Source organism: Staurois parvus, unplaced genomic scaffold, assembly GCF_062004578.1.
Source record: "Staurois parvus isolate SC_StPar_1 unplaced genomic scaffold, SC_StPar_1.0 ptg000394l, whole genome shotgun sequence".
Lineage (NCBI taxonomy): Eukaryota > Metazoa > Chordata > Amphibia > Anura > Ranidae > Staurois > Staurois parvus.
In genome coordinates, this window is record NW_028318190.1 from 9,845,803 (window position 1) to 9,870,158 (window position 24,356).

Here is a 24,356-nt window from a genome sequence, read left to right on the forward strand (position 1 = left end):
TGTCAGAATGCCCGCTGCAGTCCTGCTATAAGTTGCTGATCACCGCCATGACTAGTAATAAATAAATAAATAACAGTATCTATACCACCATTTGTAGACGCTATAACTGTCACTTAAACCAATTAATTTACACGTATTGGGATTTTTTTTTTTTTTTTGCAAAGACGTACATTTTGGCTAAAATTTATGATGAAATTAGATTTTTTTTTTTAGTGGATATGTTTAATAGCAAAAAGTCAAAAGTATTGTTTGTTTTCCTCAAAATTGACGGTCTTTTTTATTATTTTTTTTTTAATAAGGCAAAAAATAAAAAATGCAGAGGCAATCAAATACCACTGAAAGAAAGCTATATTTGTGTGGGAAAAAAGGACATAAATTTAATTTGGGTACAGTATTACATGACCATGCAATTGTCATTTAAAGTAATGCAGCGCTATATCGCAAAAAATGGCCTGGTTAGGAAGGGGGGGGGGGGGTAAATCCTCTGGAGGGGCAAGTGGTTAAAGGAGCCTCTGAATACTTAGTAAAAATGTAAACTAAATTTTTGCATTCCACCAAAAATGAAGGACAATTTTATTGCTAGTTCAATAGGAACAACTTCAAAGATCCCACGAAATAGGGTAGATGTGTTGTGCTTAGGCTCTAAAAGAAAGTGGATCTATAAGCCTTGTACAGAATGCAGCTGTAAATAAAACCGTATCTTTGGTTATCGATACAAAACAAATTTGTACTGTGCTGTTCATTTTCAGAAGAGTCTTTCTTCTTGTTAATGGAAAGGCAGGTGCATTCAGCTTGCATTTGGGATCAGTTTGAGGTGCTTCAGAGTTTCTTGCCTCTAACTTGTGGTTGACCACCTTCTGAGTTGCCTCAAGCTTTTACATTACCATTGAATTGTATGGCGAGGAAAAGCAATTGTGAAGCTAACAAAAGCTTATATACACAGCCACTTAAGATGAAAAAAAAGCAGAGGGGGATAAAGGTTTATATAATGATGCAGAACACAATAAAGGTACATTGGCTTAATTTTATGTATACTAAAACTATTCACCAAGGGTATAGTCCACTTTATCGGTGTCAGTTGTCCTTTAAGGTAGGTTGTGCTATAATTTGAAAGTTGTGAACCTACATTTTTTTCCCATAATGTAATAGTTGAGTTTGGGGACATGTGAATTGCAACTACAGCAGGCAGCTATTTTGTTTATCAGATCTATATGTGTAATAATTATTGCTTGAGTAGGTATTCACACTATATTATAATTTGGAGATCTTGTAACATGACCAAAATATTATAACAGCTTTCAGAAACAATATTGTGTGAATACCGATCAAAACAATCCACATTTCTGGCCAATAGGTACCTCCTAATGCAGGAAAAACATCCATCATTTTAACAAGAGAGCATGTAGTATGACCAAAATATCTATTAAAATAAAATATCTATCTTTTGGGTAGAGCTCCTCTAAACTATTCAGCAACCAGCAATATATTCTTATTTAGGGTGCTTAAACCTTGCCACAGTGTATCAATCTGTTAGTATAATAGTTTTTAATGTATAGAGTACACCAATGTATAGAGCACACCACCAAACTGCTTTAGCCATAAGTTTGTATTAGGCATATACAGTACATACAATCACCCAGCAGGTACGGATAACCAAGTATGTTATGTAACATCAAGCAAAATACAACAAAGCTGTACGCTCCATTGTCAAATCACAGCGAAGTACTGTATTTCTGAACATCTCTTATACATTTTAAGTGTAGCTCATTGTACCTACAGTCAGGTCCATAGTTATTGGGACATTGACATAATTCTAACATTTTTGGCTCTATACACCACCACAATGGATTTGAAATGAAATGAACAAGATGTGCTTTAACTGCAGACTGTCAGCTTTAATTTGAGGGTATTTACATCCAAATCAGGTGAACGGTGTAGGAATTACAACAGTTTGCATATGTGCCTCCCACTTGTTAAGGGACCAAAAGTAATGGGACAATTGGCTTCTCAGCTGTTCCATGGCCAGGTGTGTGTTATTCCCTCATCCCAATTACAATGAGCAGATAAAAGGTCCAGAGTTCATTTCAAGTGTGCTATTTGCATTTGGAATCTGTTGCTGTCAACTCTCAAGATGAGATCCAAAGAGCTGTCACTATCAGTGAAGCAAGCCCTCATTAGGCTGAAAAAACAAAACAAACCCATCAGAGAGATAGCAAAAACGTTAGGCGTGGCCAAAACAACTGTTTGGAACATTCTTAAAAAGAAGGAACGCATCGGTGAGCTCAGCAACACCAAAAGACCTGGAAGACCACGGAAGAATTCTTTCCCTGGTGAAGAAAACACCCTTCACAACAGTTGCCAGATCAAGAACACTCTCCAGGAGGTAGGTGTATGTGTGTCAAAGTCAACAATCAAGAGAAGACTTCACCAGAGTGAATACAGAGGGTTCACCACAAGATGTAAACCATTGGTGAGCCTCAAAAACAGGAAGGCCAGATTAGAGTTTGCCAAACGACATCTAAAAAAGCCTTCACAGTTCTGGAACAACATTCTATGGACAGATGAGACCAAGATCAACTTGTACCAGAGTGATGGGAAGAGAAGAGTATGGAGAAGGAAAGGAACTGCTCATGATCCTAAGCATACCACCTCATCAGTGAAGCATGGTGGTGGTAGTGTCATGGCGTGGGCATGTATGGCTGCCAATGGAACTGGTTCTCTTGTATTTATTGATGATGTGACTGCTGACAAAAGCAGCAGGATGAATTCTGAAGTGTTTCGGGCAATATTATCTGCTCATATTCAGCCAAATGCTTCAGAACTCATTGGACGCCGCTTCACAGTGCAGATGGACAATGACCCAAAGCATACTGCAAAAGCAACCAAAGAGTTTTTTAAGGGAAAGAAGTGGAATGTTATGCAATGGCCAAGTCAATCACCTGACCTGAATCCGATTGAGCATGCATTTCACTTGCTGAAGACAAAACTGAAGGGAAAATGCCCCAAGAACAAGCAGGAACTGAAGACAGTTGCAGTAGAGGCCTGGCAGAGCATCACCAGGGATGAAACCCAGCGTCTGGTGATGTCTATGCGTTCCAGACTTCAGGCTGTAATTGTCTGCAAAGGATTTGCAACCAAGTATTAAAAAGTGAAAGTTTTTTTTTATGATTATTATTCTGTCCCATTACTTTTGGTCCCTTAACAAGTGGGAGGCACATATGCAAACTGTTGTAATTCCTACACCGTTCACCTGATTTGGATGTAAATACCCTCAAATTAAAGCTGACAGTCTGCAGTTAAAGCACATCTTGTTCGTTTCATTTCAAATCCATTGTGGTAGTGTATAGAGCCAAAAATGTTAGAATTGTGTTGATGTCCCAATATTTATGGACCTGACTGTATATGCATGAATGTTCTTTGCTGTGATTCAACAATGAAGTGTACATCTTTTTTTGTATTCTGCTTGATGTTCGATGACATACTTTATCTGTACCTGCTGGGTGATTTTATGTACTGTATATGCCTAATATAAACTTATTGCTAAAGCAGTTTGGCTATGTGATGTTCTTACTCTATACATTAAAAACAAACATTGATGCTATAGTTGTACGAGAAATTTGAGATTGTTGATGAAAAGGAGGAAGTAATTCATATAGCAGATCAATATTGTGCTGCTTCTCCTTTCATTGTCCAGTCACAAGGTGGGGGTAGAGTAGTGACTTGTAAATGAAAGTGAAACTGCAGCATAGAAAGAGTAGATCCATTCTCTTGCCAGACAGATGTGTGATGGAGCTGTGTTAATCTCATCTTTGACGGACAAAAATACAGAACTTTTAATGGATAAAAAGGCTCTTATATTCATATGTTTTTCATCTGCGTTTTAGCGGTTTGTCTGGAATTCAGCTTGAAATTACAAAATTATGGTTAACTGTACATCACAGGACACATGGTACTTCCTATTCCCTTTGGCTATGGTGCCTTCTAAATGGACACTGGCAAAAAGAACCCACCAAAAAATAGGAATTTCCCAACCAAACATAACTTCTTCCCATCTCAGACCTCAGGAGATCAGCAGGCACATCCACTTACCATTGGCTTTAATCCCCCGATTTTCTGAGCTATTTTTAATTCCCTTGCTGGGCTGGAGAAGGGCTTCATCTGGTGCAGTCACTATGACTAGGAGGCCAAGAAGGAATTGCCCAGACCCTGTGTGAGAGAGTGGGTATGGCTTGTAATGTTGCTGGTTGGCACTGGATTCTGCAGGCAGTGATCTCCAGTGTACTACATTGCAGGTGACCTGACGGTGCTTTACAGGTCCAGGGCAGCTATCCCCCCTGAGGGAAAGGGGGAGTAGAGTCCCTGAAGGCCTTGTGGTGTGCTGCTGCCATGATGGGTAAAGAGTTGGCTCTGTGGCATGGACTGGTGAGTGTCTCTGTTAATAATGGAGCAAGAGGGAGTTCTCCCCTCCAGTTTTCCCGGTGCTTTGGTACTACTAGGCTGTTTTATTTGTAGACAAATCAATACACCTCAGTAGTGGTATTCAAAGCAAGCAGCCTGGAACATGTGCATATTGGCATACTCGTGTGCATCTGCCATTTTGCCGGTTCTCTGGGCACAGTAATATGCATATGTGAACCTCTACAGTATAAAAAATAAAATCATTTTTAAGCTACTTTGTCACAGCACCAGAACATAGCAGGTATCTGGGATACTTATTTATCAGGGGTGATTGCCACTTATGGTTTAACTTAAGGGAGGAAGGACGATGGAGTGGGCTTCCAAATCCCTCTTGGGTAAGGATGACCTCCTGCTCACTTTGCCTGTAAGCAAATAGTATTGGAAGAAAGAAACCCTCATGGACTTTATAGGCACTACAACAATAATTCATAAATGAATATCACTTTATTAAGCATATATAGATGTAAAATGATACATACAATTATAAAATTATTACACAGTACATACTAACCCTGTAATGTACAACAATGTATAATCTGTGCAGATATATGTACTGCTAGTAGGCTCCACAGTAAAAGATATACCATAACGCGGCAAGAGTTTAAGAGAGGATACGCTGATAGTAATAAATGTGACAGCTCAACATGTTTCGCGATAATATTGCTTCTTCAGGAGCTATAGGGAGACTTCTATATAAAAAGATATAAATTGGTAAGCAGACATTCGATACATTGCCAGATGATTCACTGATGGGCACTGACAGGTGGCACTGATGAGCTGGCACTGATATGCAACAATGATGAGCACTGATAGGGGGCACTGCTGGGCAGGACTAATAGATGCACAGATGGGTGGTATTGGTGAGTGGTACTGATCATCACTGCCGATCTGGCAACTGCATTTACCTGGTGATCTGCTGTGTCATTGGACACAGCTGATCACGTGGTAAAAGGCCACTGTGATTGGCCTTTTACTACATCACATGATCAGCTGTGTCCGTAGGACACGGAGATTGCTGGGTGCACGCGTTCTGGGAGGACGTCATATGACGCCCTCCCAGAACTGGACAGCCACACTGTAGCTGTCATTCGGCTATAGTGCGGTTGGCAAGTGGTTAAAGTACATGTATCTGCATGAAGGCAATGGAAAGGAGCGTCCGGCCACACCATGAGTGGTCAATCGATGAGGGGATCCCCACAAAGCTGGAGGGGCAAGTCGCATACCCCACAACAATACCTGACATAGAAAGTGTATAATAGTTGAAAACATTGTAGTGGGGCCCTGCCTCGATGATTAGTACCACTATAGTTATAGAAATCTGACTAACCTCCGCACTTACTGGAATGTAGTAGTCAGTAATTCTGGTCCGAATAAGACACATATATAGACTAACAAAAAGCAAGTGTTGTGTATGAAGGGGTCTCTACATGAAACCAAAAAATGGGGTAAATCATTACAGAGAACTCAGTTTATAGAACAAACTAGCCCCATTTGCCCCCCAAAAAACTGGGGTGCCAAATAGAAAGACAACCAGTAGTGAAAACGGTACAAAGAAAAAGCACTGTCGAGCCTTACTTGCATGTAGATCAATAACTCTAGGAGGGCTCCCTATAATAGGCAGTAAGATAATATTCTTATTGGGATAGCCTGTTGATTTAGATTGTGGCTCTTCCAGACAGCATACCTTCCCCAGCCAATGACGTGTCAATCTGTAAAAAGACACGTATATATGACCCCATGGGTACATCCCAATAGTTAACATTAAATCCCAGTATTCATTATGGCAAATATTTGTTCTATTGTACCTGTTTAAAGATGCAATAGTACTTTGACTGCAAGAGATATTAAGACCCCCCAAAAGTGTGGAACGCCACCACTATCACAAAGGGTCCCAACGTTGCCAAGAACTGTCCAACACCATCGCCATAGCACCGGGAGCCGCCACTGCCCTCCCCATTTAAGGGATCCCAACACAAGACGCCCGCACCATCAGAGGGCAACGTGTGACGTCACAGTGCCCGGCCATGTACGACCACGCATGCACACGCACACATCCCACCATATCCATGGTGAGAAGCGCGCATACAGGCGACACCCAGCAGCCATTATGGACCACCTATGCATTAAGCAGTAATGCCCATAGAGCACCGTGGCCAAGCCCCACTCCCAGCATGATGGGGACCCTGGTTGCAGCGCCACCAGCCGCCCATCGATCACAGGACCCACCACATAGGGACCACGTACCCCCCTCTCCAAAAGTGACCTTCACGCATATGCATATCATGTTGATCAACCTTCGCAATTATAATGAACATCATAAAAAATGTATTCCAGAATCGATACAATGGCAACAATTTCAATAACATTTTTTGGTACTGGCTTAAACTGGACAACAACCTCATGCATCAGGAAGTAATGAGATACAAAATAATACATATACAGTATAACTATGTCAATAACAACACTTCAATGGTACTGTCATATCCAACTACCTAGAAATCATTAAGTGTAAATTACAGAAATGGTTTATAAGACAGGGTTTCACTGATACCCGGCGGGTATGTGCATTTATCCCAGTTACCACCTCTGGGGTCTTTCGGGATTACTTCTAATACCATAAATGACACCATGGCGGTATCAAATCTGTGGTATAGGTCTAGGTGCCTACTAACTGGAGTAATCATTTTGCCATTGGCAGAATAGTAAATATGATCATTTATTCTAGACCGTAATTTCCTAATGGTTTTGCCCACATAAAAGGCCCCACATTTGCAGGTCTTGAGATATATCACACCTTCTGTTTCACAATCCACACAAAATTTGGGGTGAAAGGTATCCCCGTTAGGTAAGATAAATACATTGCCTGATTTAATCAAAGGGCATAGATTACAATGATTGCATTTAAACATCCCTGCAAAGTGGGCTTTGGTATAAGTTGGATAAGGCATACAATGGCTCTTAGTAAGCTTGTCCTGTAAAGACGTGGCTTTCCTAAATACAATTTCAGGGTAATAGTTGATATACTTTTTCACAACCAGGTCTTCCAACAATAAATGCCAGTGATTTTGTAAGACCCCACGTAGGGCCTGATGCTGAGATGAAAATTTTGTAATAAATTTTACCCGATATTGGGAACTGCCATGCCTTGTGGATCGATACAGGAGAGAGGTCCTCGATTGTCCCAAAGCTCTATTATAGGCTTTGCGTAACAGTGATTTTAAATATCTACTTAACAGAAGACGTTAGTGTAGTTGATTAGCCTAAATCTTAAAGTCCCTGTCATGGGTGCAGTTGCGTCTGATACGGACATACTGTGTGTATGGAATACTCCGTACTAAGGCTGGAGGATGAGCACTAGCTACATGCAGAATTGTATTGCCAACTGTAGTTTTACGATAAAGGGTGGTTGCTAAGCAGTTGTTTTGGTCTTCTGAATCTGTAGCCCCCCCCCCCCAAAACACCTTGTCCCCATGTTGATGGGGACAAGGGCCTCTTCCCCACAACCCTGGACTGTGGTTGTGGGGGTCTGCAGGTGGGGGCTTATCGGAATCTGGAAGCCCCCTTTAGCAAGGGGGCCCCCAGATCCCCCCCCCCCACGTGAATGAGTATGGGGTATATGGTACCGCTACCCATTCACAAAAAAAAGCTGAAGTGTGAAAAAAGACAAGAGTCATTCTTTGACAAGTCCTTTAATAAAAGAATGGCCCCCAAAGTAGATCCAACGTCAATCACAATGCCCACCACCTCCGCTTCAAAAAAAAAAAAAGGCCCCATGTTACATCATCGACTGGGGCATGCTGGTCACTGATGTCACACAGGGGCGGAGTCACATACGACATGGACCCGCCCCTTACATAGAAGAGGAAGTAGAATTGTAAGTGACACTGAAGGTGCTGTGGGATAGGTAGGATGAGAACCAACAAAGAGCACAGTCACGGAGACCAAAGGAGTAACGTTTTTTGAGGAGGAGAGGGTGAGCAACTGAAAAGTCCAGAAGTAGGAGTACAGAATAGAGTGCATTGATTTTCGCTGTTAGTAAATCATTTGTGAGTTTTAGGAGAGCAGTTTCTGTGGAGTGTTGAGGGCCTAGACTGAAGGGGATCAAGAAGTTTTTTGTTTTTTTTATTTGAAATCTTTTATTACATTTTTTATTACAAAAGGAGAAATAAGGAAAACTCAACAATATAGCATATTCATACAAAAAAACAAAACCTACATTTTCCACTCTCTTCTGACTTATAAAATAAGCACACCCTCAGATCTTTCTGTATAGTAATCCCAAAAATCTCCTGTATAAGTGGAATTATATCTTGCCAAAACACCTGTATGTTTGGACAGTCCCACCATATATGTGCCATTGTTCCCTTAAATCCACATCCCCCCCAACATAGCAGTGAGACTTCTACTCGCTGTCTGTGTGCAACACTCTGTGTCAAATACAATCTTGTTAAACATTTATAATTCATTTCAACTGTGTTCACATTCATCCCCCCATGTGTTAATATAAACATTTTATTTTTCTGTTGTTCACTCATTTTTGTTCCCAGTTCCCTTTCCCATTTCTTTAAGAATTTCTTCAATTCAATAAGAAAAAGTGCTACTAGTCTCATCTATAATATGAAACGTTCCTGGTACCCAAATAACCTTCTCTAGTCATGCTTTACTTAAAATACACTGTATTTTAACCCAACCTTTCTCCTGTGAATTAAATGTTGAATCTACCACTCATGACAGTATCACCGAATTATAATAATTCCTAATATTGGGCCAATTTAATCCCCCTTTCTCTTTATTATTACAAAAAACTTCATACCTAATTCTCAGTTTCTTATTAGCCCATATATATATTTAAGTATTAGTTTTTTTATTATCCCAAAAAAGGATCCTGAAATGTGGACTGGGAGCATATGGAATTTATACAAAATTTTTGGGACTATCACCATCTTAACCAAGTTTATACACCCAATCCAGGAGACTCTACCCCTTGAGAGTCTTCTCAGCTCATCCTTTATTTCATTTATTAATGGAATATAATTTACCTGGTATATGTTCTTTATAGAAGGGATTAGCTTTATTCCTAAGTAGCCCAATTCCTTCTCCCTCCATGTGAATGGGAAATCATTTTGTAGGGCCTGCCTCTCTTTCTTAGGAACATTAATATTCAAAATCTCTGACTTTAAAGGGTTTATTTTCAGATTTGATAGCTCTCCATATTGTTTTAGCAAACTCATTGTGTTGAGTAATGTTAATCCATGGTTCACAATATAAAACAGCATATCATCTGCATCTGCTGCTACCTTGTGATCTATCTCTCCTATCTTAATTCCTCTGATATCTACACTCTTTCTTACCGTCGCCAACAGAGGTTCCAGAGATATAACAAATAACAGCGGGGATAATGGACATCCCTGTCTGGTGCCATTATACTTCTTAAAACACCCTGGAGGGACCCATTTACCTTAACCGCTGATAGATCATTATAAAGCTTTTTTATCCACTTTAACATCTTAGTTCCTATTCCTAAGGCCTCTAGAGTATTTATCATGAATCCCCATTCTACCCTATCAAAGGCATTTTTGGCATCAATCGACAATAAAATTGTTGGTGACTTTTCTCTCTTCACATTTTGAAGAAGGAGTAGTGTTCTTAAACATTATCCCTCCCTTCCCTAACTGGGACAAAACCAACTTGATCTACATGTATCCATTCCGTCATCAACCCTTTTAACCTAGTAGCTAGTACTTTTGCAAACAATTTTGTGTCTGTATTTTATAAAGATATAGGTCTATAATTGGAGCATTGTGAACTATCCTTTCCTTCTTCCAAGATAATTGTTATATACACTTGCAGCAATTCCTCTCTTATTCCCATTCCGTCTCCTAAAGCATTCATGTATGTACAGAGTTTCGAGACCAATACTTCTTTAAATTTCTTTTGATACCCCACCATATACCCATCGGGTCCTGGGCTCTTCCCTCCTATTGTATTCTTCAGGGCCATATTAATTTCATCTTGGGATATCGGTTGTTCTAGAGATGCTAATTTTTCTTCTGATATTTTTGGCAGGTCTGCATCCTCTAAATAATCCTGCATTTTCTCCCTGATTGCTTCCTCTGTACCTCCCTGGTTCTTAGAGCTCACATCATACAGTCTGCTATAATATTTTTGGAACACATTAGCGATATCGATGGTGGCATAAACTAGTTCTCCTTTTTCATCTTTAATTTTTTGAATTTAATTCTTCGATTTCTTTTCCTTAAGTCTTTTCATCAGATATTTTCCTGGACTATTCCCCCACCGGTATCTTTCCCTCATGAACTCATGAACCTCCTCCCATATCCATCCCCCCAATTCAGTCTATCTTCTCTTTTTGTTCACTAAATGCCATTTCTCTTTTTTTCAACCTTGCACTTTCGTTAGACCCTTCTGACCACCCCACAATGACCACATTCTGCAGTTCTACTTTTTCACAAAAGTCACTAAGTTCTTAAGGGAATCTTAGCCTAGATGATTTCCCATCTTTCCACCCAATCAGACATGCCGGGAATCCCCAGTTGTATCGAATTATTTTCTCCCTCAACTGGTCTATTAAAGCTTTCAACAATCTCCTTCTGGCTAATGTCTCAGATGAGAGATCTGTGAAAACTTGCAATTTCGTATCTCTGTATTTTATTTCTGGGATCTCCCGCAATTTTTTCCATATTCTTTCTCTAGCTTCATAGTGATGGAATCGAACTATTACGTCTCTTGGGATGTCTGATGATACTCCTGGCGGGCGTCTTAATCTATGTATTCTCTCAATCTTCAAAGGATCTATGGCTAGTCTACCTATCATGGAGTTAAACACTCTTTATTTCTTCCCGGAGGTCCTCATCATGCAAATCTTCTTGCAGGCCCCGCACCCTTAGATTATTTCTTCTCTCTCTGTCTTCTTGGTCTTTCAATTTGAAGGAGAGCTTCCTCTGTTCTCTTCGCATCTCCTCCATCTGCATCTCAAAGTTAGTTATCTTCTGGGCCTAAGTCTCCATTTTCTCTTCCACTTCTTCAACCCTTGTTAACATTTGTCCAAGATCTTTGTGGATCACCGCCATTTCATTTTTTAGAAAGAGTTCTAATTTTGCAAACATTTCTACCATCTCTATTTTTGTAGGAATCTGGGATGTTCCTTTTTGTTGTTCCGAGGCCTTTTGATCTATTTTGACATCAAATGTATATTGATTCATTAGTCTAATTCTCTTCCCGTGTCCCGAATGACAATCTGGACTGCTCACTATCATATTTTCTACTTTCTTCCCGATGTTTCTCTATACTTTGTATCTCTTGGCTTTTTTCTTGTAATGGCATATATTTCTTTATTGTGCTGGTATTTCTATTAGGTTACAAGGTTTTTGTACCCCCACCTTTCACGGATCTGTTCTTCATATTTGCTAAACTTTGCCACTGATTTTCTGCTCCATGATCAGGAAATTTTATTATCACACCTGAGAAAAATCTCTCCTCCTTATGCCTCTTTTCAGATTTTTCAGTCCCAGATAGCTTGCCAACGTGTATGTTATTAACATCTGCACTTGGCACTGAGATCCCCCCCCCCCCCTCGCTATTCTTCTGTCCACCCAGCAGGGGTGTATCTACTGCAAGGCAAACAAGGCGTTTGCCTAGGGCCACAATTTTTAGGGGGGCGGCACCACCCCCTGGAAGAAGGGACCTAGTGAGCAGCGGTGCACAGAGCCATGCAGGGCCACCATCAGAGGGGTACCACTGGTACTCCTGTAGGTGACCCAGACAGCAGGATGATCGGTGTGGTGCGCGAGAGCAGTTGCAGAAGGATGCACTGTGCATCTCTCCTTCCAGCAGCTGCAAGCCAGTTTGAGGTTTCTCCCCCTCTCCCTCCGCCCCCGGCTTTCTGCTGCTGGAGGGAGAGACAGACCTGGCCAGATGGAGGGGGTGCCCTGGTGTTCCTGAGTGGCCGCTCTCCGCTGAGTTCCTTCCCCCACCCGCACTCAGAGTTAGGACCAGGGGCAAGCCTGGAGCAAGGAGAGAAGAAGTGGTGGAGAGGAAAAAGCCCGGAGGTGAGCTGTGTTGTGTTCTCTGGGCTCTCCTTCCTGTTGTCCATCCAGCACATGATACATGATCACTGACAGATCATATGGGACTGCGTACACACAGTATGATTGCCACCCCCTGCCCACATTTCCTGTTGCCCGGAGATCAGCAGCCCTTGGAGAAGGTGGGGGGGGGTAATCATACTGCGTGTGTAGTCCCATACGATCTGAGAGAGGGAAGGAGAGAGAGAGGGAAGAGAGAGAAGAGAAAGAGAGGGAAAAAAGAGGGGGGAGAGGGAAGAGAAGAGAGAGAGAGGAAAGAGAGGGAAGAGAGAGAGAGGGGGGGGAAGGGGGAGAGAGAGAGGGGGGAAGAGAGAGAGAGAGCAGAGAAGAGAGAGAAAGAGAGGGAAGAGAGAGAAAGTGGGAAGAGAGAGAGAGAGGGAATAGATAGAGAGGAGAGAGAGGGGGGAAAGAGAGAAGAGAGGGGGGTGAGAGAAAGAGAGGGAACAGAGAGAAAGAGTAGAGAGAGAGGAAGAGAGAGAGTGGGAAGAGAGAGAGTGAGAGAGAACAGAGGGAAGAGAGAAAGACAGAGAAAGAGGGAAGAGAGAGGGGAGAGAGAGAAGAGATGGAGAGAGAATCATATATACATACACACACTTATTGAACTCTCTCGTGGATGGGGGGGAGGCGCAAAATTTTTGTGTTGCCTAGGGCAGTACAAAATCTAAATACACCACTGCCACGTAGCCCCACTGTTCAAGGTCAAGTGTGTTGCCATCGGAGTGATTAGAAGCTTGTATCCAATGCTTCAGGTCAAATGAGGAGATTAGACTAGGAAGTTTAGAAGTAGTAGGAGTGTTGGTATTAACAGGGCTGTTGAAATCACCGAGAATTATTATGGGAATTTCAGAAGTGTGAAAGTAGAGGCAGAGAATTCACCAAGGAAAGTTGATACTGGTCCACAGCGGTGGTAGATCACAACAATTCTTAACCACCTCCTGCCCGCCATATAGTAATATGACGGACGCAAGGTGGTTCTCTCGTTCTGGGAGGATGTCATATGATGTCCTCCCATTCTAACCACGCATGCACAGTTCCCGGAGCACGCAGCGCTGCGATCGGCGGTGCGCTGTGTCCCTCGGACACAGCGGATCACCGATTCACGGAAAGAGCTGAAGATGTTGGCTCGGTCATGTGATCAGCTGTGTCCAATCACAGCTGATCACATGTAAACAGGGAAATGCCGGTTATCGCCATTTCTCTCCCCACGAGCTGTCAGGCTGACAAATCGTGAGGAGAGGAGAGCGGGTAATCGGCATTCCTCGGAGGGGACATGTACACAGATCATCAGAGCACTGATGATCAGTGTACCCTGATGATCTGTGTAGCCCCAGCAGTGCCACCTGTCAGTGTCCATCAGTGCCAGCTCTCAGTGCTCATCCATGCCACCTGCCAGTGCCCATCAGTGCCACATTTCCATGCCACATCAATGCCACATATCAGTGCCCATCTGAGCTGCCTTGCAGTGTCACCCATCAGTGCCAATCAGTGCCACCTATCAGTGCCAGTCAGTGCCCGTCAGTGCCGCCTATCAGTGCCGCCTAACAGTGCCAGTCAGTGCTACCTATCAGTGCCGCCTATCAGTGCCATATATGAGTGCTGCCTTTCAGTGCCCATCAGTGATGCCTGTCAATGCCCATCAGTGCCACCTACCAGTGCCTCCTCATCAGTGCCTATAAGTGCCACCTATCAGTGTCCATCAGTTTAGCCTATCAGTGCCCATCACTGCAGCCTCATTAGCGCACATCAGTGAAGGAGAAAAATCACTTATTTACAAAATTTTATAACAAAAACTAAGAAAAAACTTTTTTTCTTTCAAAATTTTCAGTGGTTTTTGGTTTGTTTAAGAAAAAATAAAAAACCCAGCGGTGATTAAATATGACCAAAATAAAGCTCTATCTGTCACAAAAAAAATGATAAAAATTTCATATGGATACAGTGTTGCATGACCGCGCAATTGTCATTCAAAGTGCAACAGCGCTGAAAGCTGGAAATTGGCCTGGGCAGGAAGGAGGTATAAGTGCCCTGTAGGCTAGTGGTTAAAAAAATTGGGAAAATAGATGTATACAGTGAACTTCAAACGATGAGAGGTAGGAGAGAAAAGAACATGAAAGGTGCTGTGTGGGGATCGGAGGATTCCCACTCCCCCTCCCTTGCGTCCACTGTGTATAAGGGAGTGAATCCAGAGGAGGCCACCATGGGAGGGGGAAGCAGGAGAAGCAGTGTTAGATTCATGAAGCCAGGTTTTTGTGACAGCAAGTAGATTAAAGGAGTTAATGACAAAAAGGTCCTGAACAGAGGTGAGTTTGTTGCAGACAGAGCGAGCATTCAAGAGGGCACAGAAGTAGGGGAGGCTGGATTTGAGAAGGAATGTAAATTAAATTGTGCGGATTGTGGCTGCTGCCAGAGGGTGTAGGGTGATGGGTATGCTGGATACAGTCAAATAAAGGAGGCCCAGGGTTTAGAGATATATCTCCAGAGGTTAGGAGAAGTAGAAGAGTGAGGAAGGTAATATGAGAGTGCGATTTATAAGGGACATGTCTCAGCATCCTGGGGGTTTTATTAGCTATGAGATTAGAAGTAGGACAAGATGAACACAGTAATAAGTGGACAGAAGTTAGGGTGATATATACAGATTGTGGGGTGGAGAAGAGGGGTGAAGGAAACAGAGTTTAAGGAGAGGATACAACTGTGAAAAGGAGAGGTAGAGAGCGCATGTTACAGAGAGGAAGGAGAGCTGAATCGGGAAACAAGGTCACCTCCAGTCTGGTGTTTTGCAAAGTAGCTTGCTGTAGATGTTTGCTTCATGCAATTGCTGAAGTGTCACTTAATTAGCAAATGCCACTTTACTGGAAGAACCCCAACATGTGTCCCCCATAAAGGTGATCTTGTTTTATACTGTGGTGAGTGTGGATGGAATTTGCCAAATAATTAGGAGTTAATATCTGGCACACAGCTATTACAACAAATTTTTCACACCACAATCAAACTGCAAGAGGACAGGATTATAAAGATGTAAGTTCAGCCATAATTTTGGTAAGAGTCTTGAAAACAAAATAAACATTACAATAACGTGAGCAGAGTTACAGATGGTGTGGAGCAGCTGCAACATAAACGCAAGGTATGCCATAAAGACATTGAGAACAGTCATTCTGTCGTTCAGTTAGGGGTGGATGTGAAGCAGCAGCAACATAAATGCAAGGTATACCATAAAGAGATTGAGAATAGTCAGTCTGTGTTCAGTTAGGGGTGGATGTGAAGTAGCAGCACCATAAATACAAGATTTGCCATAAAGATATTGAGAGCAGTCAGTCTGTGTTCAGTTTAAGGTGTATGTGAAGCAGCAGCAACATAAATGCAAAGTTTACCTGTGAAGGGAGAGAAGAGATGTTCGGATGAGCAAGAGCATAAGTGCCATTTAATTAGTGAACTCTGCTTTTTTGGAAGAACCCTAACATGCATCCCCCTGGCATGTGTCCCTTGGCTATCTAGACGACCTTCTCCTGAAGGATTCCTCTTTCTTCACAGGACAATTCAGATCTTCTTTTGGCTAGGTGATCAATTTCAACAAATCTGCTCTCCAGCCTTTCCTTTGCCATGGGTCCTTCATCCAGATATCTTCAATCTGATATGCCAAAAATGAGGGATATCAGATGCAGACATCCTAGCTTCCAGATTCAACAACAAACTGTCTGTTACTGGAACCAGGGATCCTCTAGCGCTAGCATCTAATCCCCTGGTCTTAGTTCAGGCTAATTTACACCTTCCCTCCAGTGCAAAATCTACCTTGTCTGCTAAGAACAATAGAGCAAACAATAAAAATGGTGATTCTAATTGCACTAAATTGGCCCAGACGAACCTGGTGTACAGACATATTCAGACTTTTGGCAGACAACCCCTGGCCTCTTCCAAACAGGTCAGATGAGCTGTCCCAAGGCCCTCTATTCCACCTTGCCTGGTATTAAAAGATGGAGAAAGTTTCGAGTCAGTGATTCCTACATTCCCGAGAGCAATAAAATCCTCTTCCAGGAAAATATTGCACCTAAGAATTATTTTTGTATTTTGTGAAAACAGTCCAAGAGAGTACTTTATACCACACAGTCTGACCTTCCTACAAGCAGGTCTTAACCAGAAATTGCCTTTAACCCCTTGGCTCCGACACATCCTGGCCCTTTAAGGGGTTTGAGATGCCGGGACGCAGGGTGGGGTTTAGGGTTATGTGACTGCCATGATTGGCTGTCACAGTGGTCATATGAATGGAAAGGTCCTGATCGCAAGTAGTGATTGGGACCGTTCCGTGAGGCGCCTGAAATGTGCCAGGAGTGTGCACAGCGCACACTCTTGACACGTGTTTCTTTTGGGTATGCAAATATGCGGCCTCTTAGCATCAAGGCCCAGCCGCCAAGAGGCTGCATATTTGTGTATGTTCAGCACCAACAGGTTAAGTACTCTTAAAGGTCAGATCTTTTATCCATTCTTTTCCAAAGGCCTTTGGCTTTGCTCTCCCTTCTAAGAATCTTTCTTCAAGTTGTATCTCATATTAAACCTCCCTTGCAGCATCCTGACCCTCCTTGGAATATCAATTTGGTTCTCTCTGTCCAGCTGAAACTACCCTTTGAACCCATTAGGGATAGCCCCATAGAGGATCTCTCATGCAAAGTAGTCTTTTTGGTTGAGATCATGTTTGCTAGATGTTTCTGAACCGGTGTCCCTTAGCTGTTTTGTTACGGTTTTGGGGTTGTATTCGATACGTGAAAAGAGAGATCACACAAATACTTATAAGTATATCATTAAGTACAAGTAATGACAGATACAGATAACAATAAAGAAAATATAACAAGAATACTTAACTAAAGATGCTCCACTATGGGTCCCTCCAATTATATGGCATGGCACAGAGGTGGCCACAGACGCTTGCTTAACACTGCTCTGAGATGAGACAAATATTTTCAGTTTAGCTGTGTGTTATATACAGGACTTGTGTATAAGGAATCGACAACCCACCCCCCTTGCAATCAACATGATGATCTTCTAAGGGAAATGGCACATTCCTAAAAGGAGAGTGGGCTGGCTTGTCAATTCCTTTGTTATTTAAGGTAATCAGACTTTGTCCTCGTATAGGCCTTTAACCAAGGCTTGGAGGCATTCTTAAACAGTGAGCCATAATATTAATAAGGAAATATGTAATATGCAATTTCCCTATCACCTGTAAAGAGCCTTTACTCATATTTCACAATGGTACAGTTTTCTTGTGCTCAAGGCCACCCTTTCTCTTCAAGGGGGTTTCAGCATTTCACCTCAATGAGGATATTGTCCTTCCATCCTTATGCCTTGCCCCTAAGCATCTAAAGGAAATCTCTTTACATTGCCTGGATGCAGTCATAGCCATTGGAGTATACCTCAAGGCTACTGTTCTAATTAGAAGGATGGATTCCCTGTTGGTCCTGTTCTCGAGACCTTTCAAGGGACACACTGCTTCAAAATCCACCATTGCACAGTAGATACAAAATATGATTGCAAGAGCTTACAGTCTCAAAGAGAAATCCACTGCTGCACTATTACATACCTATTCCACCACAACAATAGCAGTTTCCTAGGCATTTTGGCACTGAGCCTTTGTAGCCCAGTGTACGGCTGCCACCTGATCTTCTGTTCATACCTTTTTAAAGTTTTATCAGATGGATGTCCAATTTTAGGCTGATGTAGCTTTTGGTTGCAAGGTTTTGATTGGATCTCTGAGATTGGATCCTCTGACCATTGTTGTTGGGCCTGTTGGCACAATTTTGTTTGACTCAGGCTTGCCCACCACAAAGCATGTGCTTAGTTTCAGAGAATTTTACCCAGGATAACTTGCCATTTGGCAGTTTCTGGATTTCATTCACTTCTCAGAGGTCTGCACTTTACTTCAACTGCTTCCTAACATCTTTCCATGGATGCATCAATTCCAAGTGGGTACCACAGAGCCTGTACCATACTCCACCAGCACAGCTCAACATGTCACTTCACTCCCAGTGACATTACAAGACTCCTCCCTGAGACAGAGATAATCTCTTCACATGGTTCCGGGATTATCTATTCTCAAGGCCTCTCAATCACTATTCCTCTTACGTGACCTCTCAGGTCACGTACTTAGTTTACCATATAAACTAAACTGCAAAGCCATACAAAAAGGCGATACATCTACTTAATTGCTCTCTGTCCCATCCAATAGATATAGATGTGGGATTAAACCAAAAAAACTAATTAACAAAAAAATGTACAGCTGTAAAGAACAGACTGTATGTAGTCAGTAATCAATAAATTTGTTTACTGTTCTGACGAAGTCAACGTAGTGTCGTCATCACGTCCGTAAATTATGTATGCAAGTGTCCACATGATGGAAATAGCAAGGCCAGATGGAGCCTGATGCACGATGCACACCATACCAGAGTAACTGCTATCCTTTCTACCTACATTGCACCCACCCCACACGCCAAAGTCCTCGGTGTCACCCTGGACTCAAACCTTTCCTTCCAACCTCATGTCCAATCACTTTCAAAGTCATGCAGGCTCCACCTTCGCAACATCTCCAAGATACGTACGTTCCTCACCTCAGACTCTACTAAACAACCCGTACACTCCCTGATTATCTCACGCCTGGACTACTGCAACTCCCTTCTCACTGGCCTACCCAAACAAATGCTATCCCCACTCCAGTCTATCCTGAACTCAGCGGCTAGACTTATCCACCTCACCAACCGCTCCACTTCTGCCACCCCCCTCTGCCAATCCCTTCACTGGCTCCTGACTACCCAACGCATTAATTTCAAACTACTAACTCTGACATACAAAGCCATTCACAAAGCTGCCCCAAACTACCTAACCGACCTGATACCCAAATACCACCCTACCCGTGCCCTTCGCTCCTCATAGGACCTCCTACTCTCCAGCTCCCTAGTCTCCTCCCACGCCCGACTGCAGGACTTCTCCAGGACTTCCCCATCCTCTGGAACTCCCTACCCTAATCCATCAGACTGTCACCTACCCTCCTCACCTTCAGGCGCACCCTAAAAACCCATCTCTTCAGGGAAGCCTACCCCACCCTCACCTAACAACCGATCTCCTCCACTCCTCCTACCATTCCATCCCCCACAGCCACCTCCTCCTGTACCACTATCCCCTCCCTCCTAGAATGTAAGCTCGAAAGAGCAGGGCCCTCGAACCCCTCGTGTATTGTATTGTACTGTTTTTTCTCATGTTCTGTCCCCCACGCTAATGTACAGCGCTGAGCAAACCCTTTGGCGCTATATAAACACTGTATAATAATAATAATAATATTTTTAAGGCAGCACCTCTAAGGAGCCTTACCTTGGAAATGAAGAACGATGAACAGAGAGATCGAACTTCGCATTGCAACGATTGGAGGTGGCAGTAAGTGACTGAGCTATGTATACTGACGAGGTCGGATATCCCTTAATTTGCTAGACACCATAATATATCTCTCTCCCTTGTTCAGAGGACATTTAGGACTCTAACAATACAATTATATGTCCTTATTGTTTGAGCTGCTATCCCCTATCGAACTATCAAACCTACTGTCTATGGATAAGTTACAATCATTCTGCCATAGTGGCAGTTACTGAATCCACGTACCATTTTGCACTGTGCATAGAATAGTTCTACTTATTGGTTTCTGTTGCTTCACATATTTATTACTATATGGAACTTGGTACCTATGATGGAAGGTGGTTATTCTGAATAGCAACTCCATGGTGTCTTTGATTCAGTCTACATTTGCACTGCAATCCAGTCATGGACTTTCAACATGGATATATTTATGACAACTACTGTATGTATCATGTTGAGCATTTAAACAGTATGATTATCAATATGGTTGAACTACTTGCATTAGGTGAATTTCGGTGATCAGCCACGATTGGAAGCAGCCTATGGGAGGATTTATAGACCCCACTGAGGGGCATTTAGTTCAGGTTCATTACTTATCCTCAGCGACCCTAGTCTACCTTTCACATTGTCTTACACATTATGCTGGTCTTTGTCATATTATGAGACTTTGTGATTGTATTAGATGATATTACTCTACATGATCTTCCATTTATGACATGCATCTAAACACGGTTGGCCTGCATTACTGACCACTATCATGCGTTATAGTACGGACAAGTTCTTTTAATTCACGATGACTGGTGTTTGTCTGTCCCTTCTTTTCAAGGTCATGTTCTCACTAATATCATTTTATAGATATATAATAAAGTTTTGTAAATAATTTTCATAAAAACTACTCTGCATGGGTATTATTGATTACCGGCTGTATACAGCATGTTCTTTACAGCTGTACTTTTTTTGTTAATCACGTACTTAGTTTACACTGTGCCATGATGTCAGTCCCTGTATGTGGGGCACTAATCACTAGGGAGAGGGTTGGGCTGGCAAATCCTCTTATCACCCGGGCCTTCTGTCACTCAAGCCAAGTCACCATGACTACCCGCTGGTTGCTTTAGCACCCGACATTACTACATTAAAACACTCCTATTAATAATGACATGTATAAATGTTAAAATAATAAGTGATCATACCAACAACTTTGGTATAATACTCTCAAATTCCAATGCATTTTGAGACACTGTTCAAAGAAACAGAGATGGTACAAAAAACCCAAGGGATCACTGAACATTGATGATAAAAACACATCCCACTAGGCCCTAGTGATTAGGGGATCACTCAGCCACTACTGTGCAGCAGGTCCAGGAACATCTTGCTTGACAGGATCACAGGAGCCATTCTGCAGATATTGAAGCCGTTCAACAGTAAAAAGATTGCAGGCTGGGGTAATGGAAATATGCAAATCCAACGTTGTGCAGCAATTTGAAGGAATTAGTGCCCATAGGTTACAATGCTGCCCCTGTCAGATACCAAAGAAAAAACCTTGGGGATTTCACATAGGATATGACTGACAGCAGTGAGAGCCAATGGCTGCTGCTGCTCTCTGTGAAGCATGGTAATCCAGCAAGAGAGAGCAGTAGATGGGCACAGCACTACATCAATTGAAGACTCAAGTAGGAGCAGGGGTGGACTGACCATTTGGAAAATCGGGCGCTGCCCGAGGACCGGGGGCCAGTAGGGGGCCCCATGAGTTGCCCCTGGTACCTTTTTCATAGGCTTTTCTGAGTTTGGGCAAGGACACAGGGGCCCCATGATCCCCTACTGCCCGGGGGGGCCCCATGAGTTGTCAGTCCGCCCCTGAGTAGGAGTTTAGGGAAAGGGGTTGGGTGCAGAAAGTTGAAGGTTTTTCACCTTAAGGGCCAGTTCACACTACAAAAATGCACTCTGGATACATTGCGGATACATTTTTGCTTACAGTGCACACCACACGCAGTTCCGATGCAGTTTTGATGCAGTGTGCCATGTTCCAGTATGGCTCTGTGCAGAAAAAATGCAGCATGTTCTATTTTTTTTCTGCACCGGAAACTGACTGCACTGGTGTGAACCAGGGTCATTGGAATACATGGAAAACACTGTGCATGCATTTTTGATGCAGAAAAAAATCTGCTGATGCTGAACAACTCTGCTGACGCTGGACAACTCTGATGACAGTATGTGAACAAAAAAAAATAAACATTTAAAAAAAAAAAAAAAAAAAAAAAAAAATATATATATATATATATATATATATAATGTATTTATTTATTTCTTTTATGTACTGTCACCAGTCAGTATCCCTGATCACCTCCACACCCTTCATATGATGACACTGTACTGCACTGGTGACAGTATGTTAAAAAAAAAAGTGAAAAACAATTTTTATTTCATTTCCGAAAAACTGTGACAAAAAAATTACATCTTCAAAAAACTCGCCATGCCTCTTACAAAATACCTTGTCTGTCTGCTTTGCAAAAAGGGGTCATTTGGGGGGTATTTGTACTGTCCTGGCAGTTAGAGCCTCAAGAAATTAGAGGCGGTCAGTACATCAGGATTGATTAATTTTCAAGTATATATACCAGGCATCACTAAGTGGCAGACCACGGTCAATGTCCGGACTGAGTCAATGTCCTATCTAGGCCGCGGCAGTACCGCCATTTAGTATCCATTCTGCCTAGAGCTGTCACTACCACTGCTGTCATTCTCATTCTCACAGAGCTGACAGCGGTAGGCAGGAGAGCTCTGAATGGAGGGCGGGGGCTGTCTGGGTTAACTGCTTTCCCGCCACCCTATAGCAGATATACTGCTACAGGGCGGCAGGGGTGCGCGAAATCACGTATATATACATGTGATTTTGCATTACTGTGTAGGGGGCACTCACGAGCCTTGGCTGTCAATCACTGGGTCCCGGCCGGTGATTACTCGCTGGCACCTGGTGATCATGGGGAGCATTACAGACAGAGGAAGAGAACTGTATGCAAACAATACAGTTCTCTCCCCTGTCAGCTCCTGGACACTACTTTGCATGGCTTTGCATAGTAGAGCCATGCAAAGCATTGTCCTTACAGTGTAATGCACTAACACAGCCCACAGTAAAACAGCACACAGTTAACCTTTTTGATCGCCCCATATGTTAACCCCTTCCTGCCCAGTGTCATTAGCACAGTGCCAGTGCTTTTCATTAGCACCGATCACTTTATTGGTGTTACTGGGGATGTCAGTGACACCAAGTCAGTTCCCCCCCAATGTCAGTCCGCTATAAGTCGCTGATCGCAGCCATTACTAGTAACAAAAAAAAAAAATTCCAGTATATATACCTCCATTTGTAAAAGCTATAACTTTCATGTAAACCAATTAATTTACATGTATTGGAATTTTTTTCTAGCAAAGACATGTAGCAGAATACATTTTGGCCTAAATTTATGATGAAATTTGACTTTTAAATTTTTTTTTACTGGACATGTTTAATTGCAAAAAGCCAGAAAGTTTTTTTTCACAAAATTGTGGACTTTATTTTTTATTGCACAGAAAATAAAAAACGAACAGGCAATCCAATACCACTGAAAGAGAGCTCTATTCCTGGGAGAAAAGGGATGTGAATTGAATTTGGGTGCAGTGTTGCATGACCGCGCAATTGTCAGGTAAAGTAATATAGCGCCGTAACGCAAAAAATGGCCTGGTCAGGAAAGGGGGTAGATCCTCTGGAGTGGCAAGTGGTTCAAGCAGGTCTGCTAGGATGCAGAGCAATGCACTATTTATCTTTCAAAAGTGTTTCACAGTGCTTTCGTCCAATTTCTAAATTGGTGCATTTTTAAATTTCAAAAGCCAGTATAAAAGAATAGTAAAGGTAAAAAAAAAGCACTTGTGGGTTTAACTAAATTTTTTTTTTTTTTTTAATAATGCTCCTTTAAGGAGGTGTGGCAGGGGGTGTGTCCTATGACAACATACATATGCTAATAGGTGTCCCTCTTTCCCATCTAAAAAAGGTGGGAGGTATGCGTTTTGCATGCGGTTTGAACTATACATGAATGCATAGCATGTTCCTGTGCGATTTTGATGTGGGCATGGTGTGAACTGGCCCTAAATGCACCTAAGCACTAGCCGCGTTTAGCATTTGGGTGTTTATTCATTTCAATGACAAGCTCTCTGGCTAATGAAATGAATAAAAGTGCAAGCACTAAACACGGTACTGTGTTTACATGTGTTTTTCCTTCGTTTAGCGTTTTTCTGCTGTTAGTCACTGGTCACTCCACTACAATTTAAAATCAAAAAATTTGTGTTCAATTTCAGGACAATTTCTGAAGACTTTATTGCTGCTTGTGAAGATTTTCAATGATTTCTTGCAATTTGCAGTGCGATTTCTATTATATTCTATGT